Consider the following 15,278-nt stretch of genomic DNA (forward strand, 5'->3'; position numbering starts at 1 on the left):
TTGTATCACAAAAATCCACAATAATTATCCTGTGCTGCTGACAAACAGGATGCCAGGGAACTGACAGGCTGGATGGTTTTTTTCCTTTTTTTTCTCTTATACAGTATGATCCATGGATGTAATTTTGTTTCATAGGTTTGCTGTCTCCACCGAAGGGAACATGGCATTTTTTCATGTCGGTTCTGTTGTTTTCATTATCTCAAGCTAATGAACAAGCAGAAGGTAATGAGCCTGGTGATGGGATCCTAATGGGACCAAGAACCTGGACAGTGGCAAAGGTACAAGCCTCATTCTTACAGCCATGACAACAATGCAAAACAGGAAAAAAATCCCAGAAATGAGACCTGGGGGGTGTCCACTGGTGCAGAAGGTGAGAAATCAGCACCAGAGCCCGGGGGCTCACAGGAGCTGAGCTGGTCCAGTATCTCAGCGAGGTTTTGGTGGGACACCTGCTGCAGTGGAGCCTTGCAGAACCCACTGGCACCTTGAGCATGGGCAGGTCCCCACTTCCAGCGGGTTTTGTCCAGGTGGAGCTGCTTTTCTCCCACCTGCATAAAGGGCAGGTGAAACCCGACCCTGCCATGTCCCCTCCAGCCCTTTGTTCCGTTTCAAAGCCACCAGAACAAGGGTGCTGTTGTGCCTCTCCTGGCTCCCCATAATCACCAGGAGACTTTGCTTTGTGAGCTATTTCCATTCCTATTTTCAATGTACATTTAGGGGAGGAAAAAAAAAAGCTGCTTTTTACTTTCCCAGGATAGCTGCTGCTGGGAAGACGTTATCAGGGCCATCGTGACAGGATGCACAAAGACAGGGGACAAAGTGAGGCCGGGTTCTTTCCCTCTGAGATGTCTGATTAGATGCTGAGTTTCTGCTTGCAGATACTGAGCCAAGGACTCGTTTGATGGGCGTACCTGTCTCAGGTGACACGGAGAATTCTGCCGTTCACACAGCACATGGCACCTCAGGGACAGCCTGGGACACTTCTGTGGTTACTGCAAACAAATAACACCTTTTTTTGGTGCTTATAACCAGCAAATGTCTAACCTGCCTTTATCCCACTGATTTACAAAGCCAGCTGATTTTCCCAGTCAGGAATTTTCAACACAAACACTGGAGGGCATCTGCAAAAACAAATGTTATTCAACTTGTATCCCGCTTTAGTCAACCTTTCCTCCTCAGGTGACCTCAAAGTGGTCTCAAAAAGAAATCAGCATCGTTATCTCCCTTTGACAACTGGGAAAACAGAGGTGAGAGAAAGGCCAGAAGAGGTTTTTTAAAATCTATGTGCCACACAGAACCAGCTCCACTCTCCAGCCCCCGCGGGAGAACAGCAGTGTTAATTCAGTGTTTTTCTGATCTAGTGCTTGATCCCTGAAAGCTCCAAGTGATTTTAACTCTCCAGCACTTCAGCGGCACTCTGCCGATTCCTGTGATTGGCAGAGCCTTCCCTACCCGGCTGCAAATTGCCCAGTCCCTGCTAATTAGGCCTTCATGAATAGATTTATTTAAATTACACTCACTTGCATGGCCAAGGAGTGCAAATGCCATTTCATAATTCACTTTAGCAATCTGTTACGTGACCATCGGTACACTTTGTGTTCAGGGGAAGAAAGTCCAGCACTAGCAGGAACATTTCAGAAATAATTTCCAAAACCAGAGCAATATAAAAATATTTGCTCTGTGCATTTTCTGCTGCCCACAGTGTTTACTGAGAGGGCTCATTGAATATTTATGCATCCTTAGACCAAAAGAACTGGTAAAATGGAGAGGGCAGACATGTAATTTTATGTAATTGGCCTGACTGAATGCATTAAAAGCAGCAAACTATTAAAGGTGCTCAGTGTTCAGTGGTTTTGGCTGATACCTGAACTGGCAGAGCCTCGGGAGTGCTGATGGAGTAATGATGGACATCTTCAGCAGCAATGCAGGTGCTGATGCAGCCAACAGGTGCTCAGTGTGTGTTTAGGGATATTTAATCTGAATTTCTCCCAGTCTTTGTTCAGCTCTCACTCCAGCCTGGTCCCCAGCGCTGGAACCATCCCAGTGCTGTTTCAGTGGGAGCAGCAGCACCACCACCTGCAGCATGGGCAAATATAACAACCCAGAGACTTGCTGTAAAATTCACACGACCCATGGCTGGTTCCCACCTCACCTGGGCTAATTCTGCCTTCTTGGGGCCAGGGAAGGTGCCAAGACCTGAGGCTGGTCCATGCACGTGGCAGCAGGAAGAGCCTGCAGGGACCTCAGACCCCAATATGGGCATGAGCAAACAGAACCACGTGCCAGGAGCTCTGCTGGGAATGCCAACAGCTCTCTCTGCACAAGAAAAGCTCCATTTCTGGCAAAGACCAAAAAAAAAAAAATTTTTTTCTCAGGTGTAAATCTCTGTGGGCCATACAGCTGCTCTGCCCATGGGCAGGGAGGGAATGGCATTGTCAGGGCTGGAGCCTGGCATTGCTCCTGTTCCTCCCAGGCTCATGCTGTCTGCTCATCAGCCAGCCCAGCTCCTCAGGATTCCATCACTAATTAATCCCTTCTGCAGCAGTGGTGGAGCAGGAATATCACGGAAAGGATGTGGCACATCCCGGGGAGGAGCAGCAGCCATCAGCACCAGGCCCTGCACCAAAACCAGCTCCCCTCAGGTGCCAGGGCAGAGTGACAGCCCGACAGAAGCAGCACAGCTGACATCTGAGACCTTCTGGAGCATCACTAAGCAGGCAGCTTATTTTCAGTGTGTAATTAGCAAATAAACTTATCCCAGAACTAACCTGTGTAGTTTTCCTACCAAAAAGGCAGAACAGGATGCCCATATAGGAACTCACTGCTTGAAAGCACTGACACAAGGCTTTTTTTCTTCAATTTTCTCCTTTTTTTGAAGCTCGGGCTTCAATTGCCCAAGATTGAAAGCCCTCAGTCTGCTGTTCAACTTGACTGAGGCTATAGAAATTCAAAATTCTTTTAAGAACCTTCAGGCTATTAGAGAATAACTTTTCCTGCACATAATTCCAAAATAATGTGAGCTCAGTGAAATGACTTGGATTTTCATCACTTTCCCCAAGACCAGAATTTCCTCCTCCCTCTCTGAGCAAACAAGTGATGAATATTTTCCAACAAAACATCATGAATTAAAACTCACAACAATTAAAAATAGTTTTAGTGACAGCTCCCTGACACAGAGGAAGAATGCGTTGAGGGGGGAAGAAAAGAAGATATTTAGCATTGTTGGCCGCTATTCAGACACTTCCAGCCGTTCAAATCCATGAAATCAAACCCAAATTATATCTGGATTTCAGACTGAGCAATACCAATTAGGACACACGGGATAAGCATCTCCCAGTGACAATACTGGGAAAAACCCTTCCAACCTCCAGTTGCCCCAGTTTCCAACCAAGCCTAAACCTTGATCCCTGCAGTTCACAAGGAGGAAACCTTAGGATATAATTCCCAAAGACATATGGGGGTGGCTGTAAAAGAAAACTGGGATCTTAGAATAAATCACATTTTTCCCTCACCACGGAATCCAGTGAAGGGAGCACCAGAGAAATCCAAAGGGCCCATCCAAGCTAAACTTTCCAGCACAAATCCACCTTTGATCTCCTGGCTGAGCGTTTGGCCCCGGCCTGGTGGTGGCAGGGCTCCCAGCGCCCGCCAGAGCCAGGACTGCATCCAGCCCTTCCGAGGGACTCGTGTGTCAACATTTCCACAGCCCTCCTGGCTGCCTGTCAGGCAGCTCGTTAGAAAACTCCTGCCGACCCACACTGACATTTGGAGGGTTTATCCATTAGAAAAACAAAAGCTCCCCTCAAAGCCTGTTCAAAGTGCAAAGGTAGGAGACTTGATCAAAACAGGACTGGATCACAGAGTTCTCCCTTAAGAAAATGAACACTAGAGGTCAATCTAACAACTTGTCCCGGAAATATATATCCCTGGAATAAAATATTACAGACTGCTGTGCTCTGTGCAGCTCTAACTACCTCCAGACCCACTGGCTTGGCCTGATCTAACAAGGGTTTCCTCTGTTCTTTTGCATTTGCTCTTGTCTCGCTCTCCATTAGTGTTTCCTTCCTGGAGCTCTCCTGCATGCTCGCTGTCCTGAGTCACGGGGCTCCCTGATGCACTGAACTCCCCGTTTGTGGGAGGAAAGGGGCAATTGGCCTTGTGGGAGGAGGCTGGGGGCCAAATGTGTCCCTGATGAGCTCCGCTGCAGCTCGAGCTCGATTAAGGGTCCGGGCAGGAGCAGAGGAGCAGCCGGTGCCACGCAGGTGGAAGCCCTGAACAGGCAGGTCAGGATCCCATCTCATGGGTAAACCTTGGAATGTGCTGGGTTGGAAAGGAGCTTAAAGCTCACAAAATCCCAGCCCTCCTGCCATGGCAGGGTCACCTTCCACCAGCCCAGGCTGCTCCAAGCCCTGTCCAGCCTGGCCTTGGACACTTCCAGGGACGAGCAGCCACAAACCCGTGGTTTGAAAGAGGCAGCAGGGAACAGGGGGTGGGTTTGGGACTTGCAGACTTCAAGTTTGATTGCCTTCCAATGCATCTCCCATCTAACAGCAGCAGAGCGACTTCCTGCACCTCGTGCTTTCCTCTTCTCATCTCCCATGCTCAGATTCTGGAGGACCTTGAGACTATAAACTCCCACAGTCTTTTTCTGCTTAAAATCAGTTTTGGTTGGGCTTTTTTTACTTCACCATTCTGAAATGCCCAGTATTCCAATTCCAGTAAGTTTCTTCCTCCCCTTTCCCTGCTTTTATCACCAGAAATAAGACACAGCCCTGCCAGCCTGTTCCAGCCTCCCCATTGCCACCTTCCTCAGCAAATCCCAAATCCCCTCCACGAACAGCCAGACTCGATGGAGCACAGTGGAGGCCGCCTCCACTGGGAAAACCAAGGGTGATCCAAGACACAAAATCAAGCCGGATGAAAGCTCAGAGAGCGAGTTTAAGCAGATTTCTGCTGGGGAGTCACCCGAGCGCTGCTCCCCGAGCTCAGCCCTGCTGAAGCGGGGCCAAATCGCGGCTCTTTCCGCCTGCAGCCGGCTCCTACAACCCCGAGGAACACCGAGGAGTAACATTTACTCCCACCCAGGGCTCTGTGCAGCGGGGCTGCCAAGCCCTGGCCCCGGCTGAGCTTTCAGTGAGCGAGCAGTTCCATATGGCAGCGCGGGCTCCTCACTCAGCAGCTCGCCTGCTGCCAGCTCCTCTCGCTGCGAACGGCCCAGCGCAGCAGAAACCTTCCAGCTCCACCTTCCCGCTGCCATTACCTTCCCAAACCTGCCAGATGAATTCCTTACAATTCTTCCCGGGAGTTGCTGGCTGCCGGGATGAGCGCGGCGGTTCTGGCTGCTGCCAGCCACGCTCCCCCGGGGCAGCAGCCGAGTCATTCGCAGGTGGAAGTGCCCAGGCCATGTCCAGAGCGTGTCCAGCCTCAGTGCCCAGCTCCTCAGAGCCCAGGCACACCCAGAGCCTGCCTCAGAGGTGATGGAAATGCCTCATTTTAAAGCAAGGTGGGCCTATCACAGAGCTGAAGTTCCTTCAGGGACACTTCTCTGAGCCTTTCCCAGATAACAGAGGCACAGGAGAGATTTGGGAGGGGTATGAGGATGGCTGGGACAGCAATGGATGCCTTGTGCCACTGGTGTGTGTTAACACCTTCTCTTCAAGGCATAAAAACTGGGCAGAAGTGAACAGGAAACCTCCATTTTTGGGGCACTCGATGCCTCACCTTGGCAGTTTTTCATCTATTAAAATGCACAAGGATGCAATTCCCTAGGCACAGGAGCTGCCCTTCCCAGTACCCCCATCCATCCCCATGCCCTGGGAGGTGGCTCCCCCAGAAGCTGACTGCCAGAGCAGCAGCAGCAGCACAGCCCTCAGTGCCACCAGCCGCTGGCTCTGGGCACACGGCAAAGCCAGCAGTGACACCAGAGGGGTGAAAGCCACAAAATGCCACCTCAAATGGTGTGGCCTGAGCCCAGGCAGGCTCGCACTCAACCCAAGGTTAGCAGGGAGCCCACTCTCAGCTCATGGATCCACTCAGCCTCAGCCCCGCCACGGCACGTGCAGTTCCTGCCAAATCAATATCTGAGTTTTCCTGCTGAATAATTGTGTCAGTGGGACGTTAATGGGGCACAGTGCTCGTGGTGTCGAGGCTTTTTTGAATTTAATTTTTTTTGTCGATGAAGCAAAGTCATTCGTTTGCCTCCCCCTTCCCCCACTGCCAGCCTTCCCAAATGCACAAAATGGGCTCCAGACCCACCTCCTACAAGGAAATGAGAACCAGCCCTGGAGGATCACCCAGCAAGAAGCCTCTGTTCGGAGATCTGACGCCTCTTCAAAGCCAGGGGAGCAAATGTGCTCCTACCTCCGCTGATTTATGAGCAATGGCTGCGTCACCCACGCGGGGCAAAGGCTTAAACGCTACCAGAGGGGAGGCAAGGAGCCCTGGCTGCCTGCTCCGAGTCCCCCCCAGCTCGTCAGGAGGGTTTGCTTGCCTTTAATTAGATCCCTCTTGCATTTTAAAGGAAAACAAACAACCTGGAGACTGCAGCACATGCTGCTGGATGTCCCCCTGGCTAGGAAAACAAGCACCTGGGTGGCACCGGGATGTGCCAGGGGGGCTCTCGGATGGCACGTGGCACCAGCCAGCCTGGGACCGTGCCCCCACACACGAGGGGATGTGGGCAAAGCAGGTGGCTTCCCAGAAACAGCCAAAATCCCCTCAGCTGGAGGCAGGAGCAAAGCCAGAGGCACAGGCATCCCAGGAAAGGCAGGAGCAAGGTTTAAGTGAGGGGCACAGCCCAGGGATGGCTTTTTTTCCCTTCCTTTCTGTGCTGAAAAATTCTGGGTGTAAATCCTTCTGTGTGCTTGGTTTTAATTTCTGCTGCTGCCCCGCTGTTATTTATGCTCTTAAAATATAACAGCAGGCACATGGAGAGTGTGGTGTTCATGAAATACAGCCCAGTGCCCAGAGTGTTTATCGACCGATGCAGTAAATAATTCCAACGAGCACAACTCATCCAAGAGAGCAGGGCCATGGATGAAGGCTGCCCATCTGCCAGGGCCCTTCCAGCGCTGCCAGATCTGCTCCAGAAATGCTCTTTTTCCATCTCAAATGAAGCCAAGAGAGCCAAGTGCAGCTCCCAAGTGGGTCCTGGTGGCAGCTGTGCCCTGGGCTGGCAGGGACATCCCTCAGGACACCTTTGCCCACCACGGCACACTCCCAGTTCATGCCAGGAGGACTTTAACAGAAAGCAACTGCTCAACTGCATCCAGGCTGGAGCAGAGGCACCCAAGGGACACAGCCACACCAGGAGCTGGCCCTCCACAGCACCCTCAGTGCTCCAAGACAGCCAGGAGGTCACTGCTCGAAATCCAAGCTCTCTGCAAGGACCTGGTTTGGGTTGATGGGTGGGGAGAAGGCAGCAGTAACATCTCTGTGTGAGCCCTTGCTCATTCAGCATAGGTAATGTCTGTGGAATTTACTCAGCATCCGAATTCTTGCTTTTTTTCCAGGGGAAAGGCCATGGAAGCTCTGCTTCCATGCAGAGCTGGGTCTCTCAGCTGTCCCAAGGATTTCCCTGGATGCTTTCCCTGTCCTGGAAAACCCAGCACAAGGCCAAACAGATTTAGTGCTGCTACACTGGGACTCGTTTATCTTCCCTCCGAGGTGAACCCACACTGTCCTCAAGGACAGGAGCTTAACAAGCAGAGAGGAAGATCTGAACCAGCTCTTGACCTGATCTCAATCACGCAGCTGCTCTGAACCAAACAGGGCTGATTTATGCCAATGGGTGAGCACTGTGTGTGAGCTCCAGCTCATTCCCAGCTCCCTGTGCCCCCAGCAGCGCTGCATCCCCCAGGCAGAGCTCAGCCCAGCAGCCCAGTGCATCAACACTCAGATTTCATGCTGGGACACTCACACCAGGCATTGCACCACTGACATGGGCAGCACGAAGACCCTCGGGGTAAAATAAAGCCCCCCAGACAGGGCTGTGCTGCAGCAAACCCTGCCCTGGCTGTCCCAGGGCTGCCCATCCCTGCAGGGCACCAGTGCCTGGGTTCAGGGAGAGCTGAGCACCACAGGGTACCTGTGGGGCTGACTGGAACTCACAGCCAGCTCCTCTGGGCTTTGCTGCCCAAATATCACTGCCCACAGGGGATAACCTTGCATCAAAGTCGTGTGTCAGCCACAAAGCCAGGCTGGGAGGAGGCTCCTGGTCAGGGTTCCTGACAGATGCTGCAGTAACACCCCCAGTGCTGTGAGAGCTCTGGCCCTGCTGGTCCCAGTTCAGCTCAGAGCAGCATTTCCCAGCAGGGTGCTGCCCAGCACAGCACAAAGGGCACTTTCAGCACTTTTACCCGTGGGCAATCCTGATATCCCAAAGGCTTCTCAGCAGGGAACAGCTCCTTCAGTTTAGCTGAGAGTCTGAGACACCCTGGAAACCTGGAATGCCCAGGCTGGGATTCCCAAATCCGGGCACCTGAGAGTCTGAGACACCTTAGAAACCTGGAATGCCCAGGCTGGGATTCCCAAATCCGGGCACCTGAGAGTCTGAGACACCTGGAAACCCAGAATCCCCAGGCTAGGATTCCCAAATCTGGGCAGCTGAGAGTCTGAGACAGCCTGGAAACCCGGAATGCCCAGCTGGGATTCCCAAATTCAGGCAGCATGAGGTGCCAGAGGCTTTGCCTCCAGCCAAGCCCCTTACCTTCTCTTGCTCCACAGGGAGACGGCAGCAGACACCCACTGACCCATTTCCAGCTCCTTCCCAGCACCCAGCCCCAAGGAGCTCCACTCCCTGCACACACCCCAGCTCAGCTGGGGCTGGGAGCAGCTCTGCCCACATCCCTGGAGCTGGCAGGACGGGGAGCAGCTCTCCCCAGCCCCACGGATCCAGCACAGCCCCTCCACCTTGGCTCTCTCCCCACGCAGGAGCCGCTTGCCAAGTCCACATTTGGATCTAGGAACAGACTTTTGTGCTTTGGCTCATGGATCCTGCAAACAAGAGCTTTAATCACTGCTTGCTTTTATGCACCGAGAGCCAAAATTGTCTTGTTAAGTACAGTAAGTGATCAGTGCTCACAGCACAGAGCGTTTCAATGGCTGCTTGTGTGGGTAATTATTCCAGGCTTGCCTCTCTTCCCCTCTGGAGAAAAATTACGGAATGTGGAAATTATTGCGAAGCCTCTCTGGACTTGGAATGTTTTCCACTGGTTATTTCAGCCTGTGCCTGGCCTTTGCTGCCTGCTCGTGCCCCTTGCTGAGGGGTGCCCATCCCTGGCCAGGCTGCTCCAGGATCTCACCTCCCACAGGCAGGTTCACAGCTGGGCAGACAGAATAACCCCAGTACCTGTCCTAAAGGTAACAGCAGCTGAGCCTTGGCTCCCCTTCCCTGTCCTCCCCTGCCTGAGCACAGCCAAGCCTAGCAAACATTGATTTAATTTGGTTTTCCCCCTATTTTCACCATGCATCCCTAACTGGAAGCGTGGATTGTGCTTGGGACCCCAGCTGTGCCATGGCCCCAGGCAGGAGCCTTTCCCTCCCAGCCCTCTCTAATATTACACTATTAAAGTTGCCTTTTGGCTTTTATTAGGATTTTTTTTTTTTCCCAGAGATAAAAGCAGGCTGTGGGAGCAGAGGGAGCCCCAGCAATATCCATGTCCTTGGAGCTGACAGAGTGGGGAACCTCAAGCTAGGAATGCTGTGGTGAGGCTGGGACACAGAGGAGGAGGAGGAGGAGGAGGAGGAGGAGGAGGAGGAGGAGGAAGCTCAGCTGTGCATCCCTCAGCCCCAGCTTGGATGAAAGGAGCAGGAGAACAAACTGCAGGGATGCTCCAGTGCTCATGGAATGCTTTTCTGGAAAAGGGGGAGCAAAAAACTCCCGGCACGCTTGGAGCTGGCTTGGCATCGCCACCTCCTCTGCAAAGGCAGCTGGAGGCTGAAACCTCAGCAGGAGTTTCAGGCACCCAGAAACCTCCTGCTGAAACAGGGACAGGACCCCAGAGTCCCCATCCCACTCCCCCAGCCCAGGGACAGCTCTGCCCTTGCCTCCAAGAGGATTTTGTACAGGGCAGTTCCGAAGGAAAGGCTCGGGGAGGGTCGGGATGAGCAGATAAAGCCCAGAGAGGTGGGATAAGTCCCCAGGATGTCTCAGGAGGTTTAAGTGCTCAGCAAACCTGGCCCCAGCTGGGAGGAGAGCAGTGCTGCCACTCAGAGCTCCTTTCTGCAGGTTCACGGCAGCAAAGCAGGGCAGAGGCAGCAGCTCCAGGGGGGTCGGGGTGCCCCGTGGCACCCCCAGCACCCCACAGGGCTCCTGCACTTCAGCTGGGGCCAGGTTTGCTTCCTGGGGCTTCCTGGGGACTTATCCCACCTCTCTGGGCTGTATCTGCTCATCCCAATCCTCCCTGAGCCTTTCCTTTGGGAAAGACAGAGAAAAATGGGTCCTGCCCAGCTGGAGAGGACGAGGAGAGCCCTGCAACGTGCCGGGGCAGAAGCTCGGGCTGCTCTGCTGGCTGCTACACCCAAAGGTTTTTAAAAGGAGGGTGACAGCGTGTGCCTGTGGCACCACCCGGGGCTGGCTCCTGTCACCAGTGTCCACCCCAGGCTGGCTCAGGCATTCCCAGTGCAGCATTTGGGTGCTGGGTGGCACACGCTGTCCCCTGTCCCGGGTGGCACACGCTGTCCCCTGTGCCGGGTGGCACACGCTGTCCCCTCCAGCCCTGGGTGGTGCCATGGACACACGCTGTCCCCCTCCTTTTAAAAACCTTTGGGTGTAGCAGCCAGCAGAGCAGCCAGAGCTTCTCCCCCGGGACGTTGCAGGGCTCTCCTCGTCCTCTCCAGCCGGGCAAGACCCATTTTTCCCTGTGCCATTTTCCCAAAGGGGTGAGGGCCCAGGACTCATCACACACACACAAATCTGCCAGGAAGGGAACCCAGCATTGCTTCCAAACCACTGCAGTATGGCAAGGCAATGCTAACCAGCTGGGAAAGCTCTTTAAAGACCCTTAATTAAGGGCTGGCTGTTGCACAGCCCCCTCTCCCATCCCGGCAGGAATGTTTCCCAGTTTCCCGGCCTCTCTCCCGCTGCCCTCCATCCCTCACACTTTCCTTCCCTCTGGCATCTGCCAGCAGCGTGCTGCAGCTGCCAGGGGGGGTCTTCAGCAATCAGCCATCAGATGGAAGTTTAAACTCAGAGCAAAAGGGGGAAAAAAAAGGGAGAAATTCCCTCAGTGTTGATTCCCAGCCGTGGCTGCCAGCCTGGATGGCAGTGCTGGCACAGAGCTGGCAGTGCCAGCCTGATCCTTCCCATCACTGGCTTAGCGATCTGCACCAGCACTCCCGGCCACATCAGCTGGGAAAATTGGGGCTGGATCAGCCCTTTCAGCTCCATTTTCTTCTCCAACACCAGCTGTGGCATCACCAGGAGCCAGCCCCAGAGGCTCCAGCCGTGCCCCTTGTCCTGCCCACTCCCTGGAGAGGAGCAGTGCTGGCAGTGCCCCATCCACCCCATACCCACGAGGGTTCAGTTAGGGCCTGGGGCTCACCTCCTGCCACAAAGGCATCAATTTATTCTCTCGTGTGATATAAATTCATTAAGGGAGGCAATGCCTCACTCTTCCAAATCAGAGCCTAAATTTGGCATTTGCACGTGATGGCTGCACACAAGCACACTGCTGCAGCCCCCAAAAGCAGCAGGAGGGATGCCCTGGCAGCACCCCTCCCTCACCAGCCCGTGCCAGCTCCTGCTCCCGAGCCAGGACAGCCTCTGCACCCTGGGGAAATGCTGTGGGGAGGCTCTCCCAGCTTTTCCAGCCCACAGCCTCACCTGGGCAACGTGGTGTGGGCCAGGTGTGGGAGTGGGAATCGATGGGCATTTCCAGGGAAAAGCGTGAGGTTCCCTGTTACAGGTTATAAACATTCAAGATGAAACGTGGCACTGAAAAGCAGCCCTGCTGCTCTCCTCATCTCCAGATCCATGCCAAAGCAGGGAAGTTTAAACTTCTTGCTTTTTGAGGTTTTTTTTTTTTCTTTCTTTCTTTCTTTCTTCCCTATTTTTGTACTTTCCCTTCTGTCCTCCTAAATCTGGTATAACAGAAAAAGGAGTAAATAAAACATTTTGGAAAGCTCTTCCAGCCCTGCTCTTCCTGGCTTATGGAGTGGAATGGAGAGGGAGGCCCAGAGCACAGGAACCACAAAACTTTGGCGAGCTGGATTTTCAAAACAAAATCGGGTCTAGAAATGGAAACTTTGGTGAACTGAGATGGAGATGAAAACTTTATTTCATACTTGGCTACAAAGCTGGATCTTCATCATCCTCTCGTTCTGGCATTCCCCAATTAACCTGGTGCTCCAGAGACATTTTTCCAGCTCCATGAGCACGGGGTGGGTTTTGCCATCATCCCCTGAGCAAGCAGCTGCCCCAACTCCCTCTGTCCCAGAAAACAGCAGCACAGCTCAGCATCCTCTCCTTCTAACTTTATTCCCAGAGGTTTGGAGCAGGGAGATCCAGCAGTGACACCTGTCCCTGATCCTCCGGGGGAGTTCCAGAGCAATTCCTCCCAGAGCAGCTGGGGCTGGTCCCTGGCAGTGTCCCAGGCCAGGCTGGGCAGGGCTGGGAGCAGCCTGGCACGGTGGGAGGTGTCCCTGCCATGGCAGGGGTGCCACAGGGTGGGCTTTAGGTTCCCACCAACCCAAACCATCCCAGGATTCCATCACCGTGGAGGATGAAATGTCCCAGTGGAGAAGTGCTCAGCGAGCCCTCGGAATTCCAAGGAATCTCTGCTCAAGCCGAACCCTCCGCGACAGCACAAGTGTCACCAGCCGCAGTGAAACACTTTTTTTGGGAAGCACATCGCTCCGCTGGAGCCCTTGAAAGCACTGCCGAGGTGGACTTCAGGCCGTGCTCGGCTCAGAGCAGGAGCCGGGAGATTTCATCCCCTTCCTACCAAAGCTGCTTTTATTGTCTTGATCTAATGAAGTGCAGACTTCACCTGGACAGAGCCATAAGTGGCTCCTCTCGGAGGCAATGAATACAAATACTTGACCTCGTGAGCTGCGGGGCAGCAATTAGTTTAAGCAGGGGGTTTGTGTAACACTTCAAAAGTCTTAATCCGTGCGGTCAGCCCTGGCACGGTATTTGCCAGGGCGCATTGAGTAGTCTTAATGAGTCTGCAAAGCGAGTTTTCAATACATTTTGGGTCGCTTCAGATGCTTTAAATGGCATAGTCTATATGGTATTGTGCGGCTTTAGAAAGGGCCGGGCTTTAAAAAAGTATGGTTCCCTTTCACAGGGCAGACAGAAACCATCTTTAGAGCCGGGACCCTTAACGTTTTGCATATCAATACGGCTGGGGCTGAATGCAGTCACTCAGCTGAGAAATAGGATCACTATCAGCGTTTCCAGGCTTTCACAGGCACTTGGGAAACTTTAAAGCCCTCGGTGGAGAATAATTCGGTCGAATGTCGTCGCTGGAAACAAAACCCCAACAAGCAGAGCGCAGTCCATCATGCGGAGCTGCCGGCCAGGCTGACAAGGGGCTCCAGCCGCTGCGACATCCCAGCCCCGGCGGGGGCCGGGGGTCACAGCCTGGGGGGACACGGCCGGGCCGGGGGATGCCGAGCGCATCCCACTGCTAAAACTGCTTAGGAAGTGCTGTAACGTGGGTGTTGTGTGGAGTAGAGATAATTCACGCCATTTCTAGGGTGATTTGTGTGATATTGAATATTTGTTGGAGTGTACACGTTGGTATTGGGACTCCCCCCCACCCTCGCAGGGAAACCTGGTGTGTGTTGGAACCCGATTGACACGTGAAAGGATGTGGCTGGCCAGGAGATGGGGATGGGCCATGGCTGGAGAGATGCGGGGACACCAGGAGCTGATCATGGTGTGAGCAACCCCAGATGGATCTCATGGACCTGAGATGGATACCATGGGCCTGAGATGATGGATACCATGGACCTGAGATGGATATCATGGACCTGAGATGGATACCATGGACCTGAGATGATGGATATCATGGACCTGGGATGGATACCATGGACCTGAGATGGATACCATGGACCTGAGATGATGGATACCATGGACCTGAGATGGATGTCATGGACCTGAGATGGATGTCATGGACCTGAGATGGTTCTCATGGACCTGAGATGGATACCATGGGCCTGAGATGATGGATGTCATGGAAATCCTTCGGCAGATCCATGTGAATGCAGCGTTCCCATAAATTTCATCAAGGGATTCAACAACTCCACACACTGAATTGTTCTTCTTCATCACCAAAAAAGAAAATCTTATTGACCAATGGACTATCAATCGAAGAAAAGACTGACTGCTGAAATCTTGGCCTCAGGTGGAATTTTCCCTATAAAAACCGAATTTTCCCTATAAAAACCACTCGTGCCAGGCTGGAGGTGTGTGGGCATGGAGGGAAACCTCTGCTGAGGCTGAATTCTGGTGCCGACCCCGGGCTCGGCTCTGTTCTTGCCTTGTGGCTGGCTAGATAGAATTTGATTGCAAAAGAAATATTTTATTTTTTCATTTTAGATTTGGCTGGCCAAATTCTCATTTATAACATAGGTGAGAGTTGTTAAGCATGTAGTTGGGTTATGGTGAAAGGGGTTTAGAGGGGTGGCTGTCACAAATACTCAGCGTACTGGGGGTGCTGGACAGGAGGCTGAACACGAGCCAGCAGTGTGCCTCGGTGGCCAAGAGGCCGATGGCCCCTGGCCTGGCTCAGGAATGGTGTGGCCAGCAGGAGCAGGGAGCTCATTCTGCCCCTGGGCACACCTCGAGGGCTGTGCCCAGCTCTGGCCCCTCCGTTTGGGAAGGACCTTGAGATGCTTGAGGAGGCACCGAGGTTGGAGAAGGGCTGGGAGCACAAACCCTGTGAGGAGCTGGGCTTGTTCAGCCTGTTCACCTCTGTGAGGAGCATTTGAAGGAGCTGGGGTTGTTCAGCCTGGAGAAGAAAAGGTTCAGAGGTGCCCTCATTGCTCTCCACAGCTACTGAAGGGAGGTTGCAGACAGGTGTCACCTCCATGGTTCCTCTCCAAAGCCCTGGGGACTGTCACCTCCATTGTTCCTCTCCAAAGCCCCTGGGGACTGTCACCTCCATTGTTCGTCTCCAAAGCCCTGGGGACTGTCACCTCCATGGCCCCTCTCCAAAGCCCTGGGGACTGTCACCTCCATTGTTCCTCTCCAAAGCCCTGGGGACTGTCACCTCCAATGGTGCTCTCCAAAGCCCCTGGGGACTGTCACCTCCATGGTCACCTGAGCAGCA

The sequence above is a fragment of the Lonchura striata genome, chromosome 16 (genome assembly GCF_046129695.1).
Source record: "Lonchura striata isolate bLonStr1 chromosome 16, bLonStr1.mat, whole genome shotgun sequence".
Classification (NCBI taxonomy): Eukaryota; Metazoa; Chordata; class Aves; order Passeriformes; family Estrildidae; genus Lonchura; species Lonchura striata.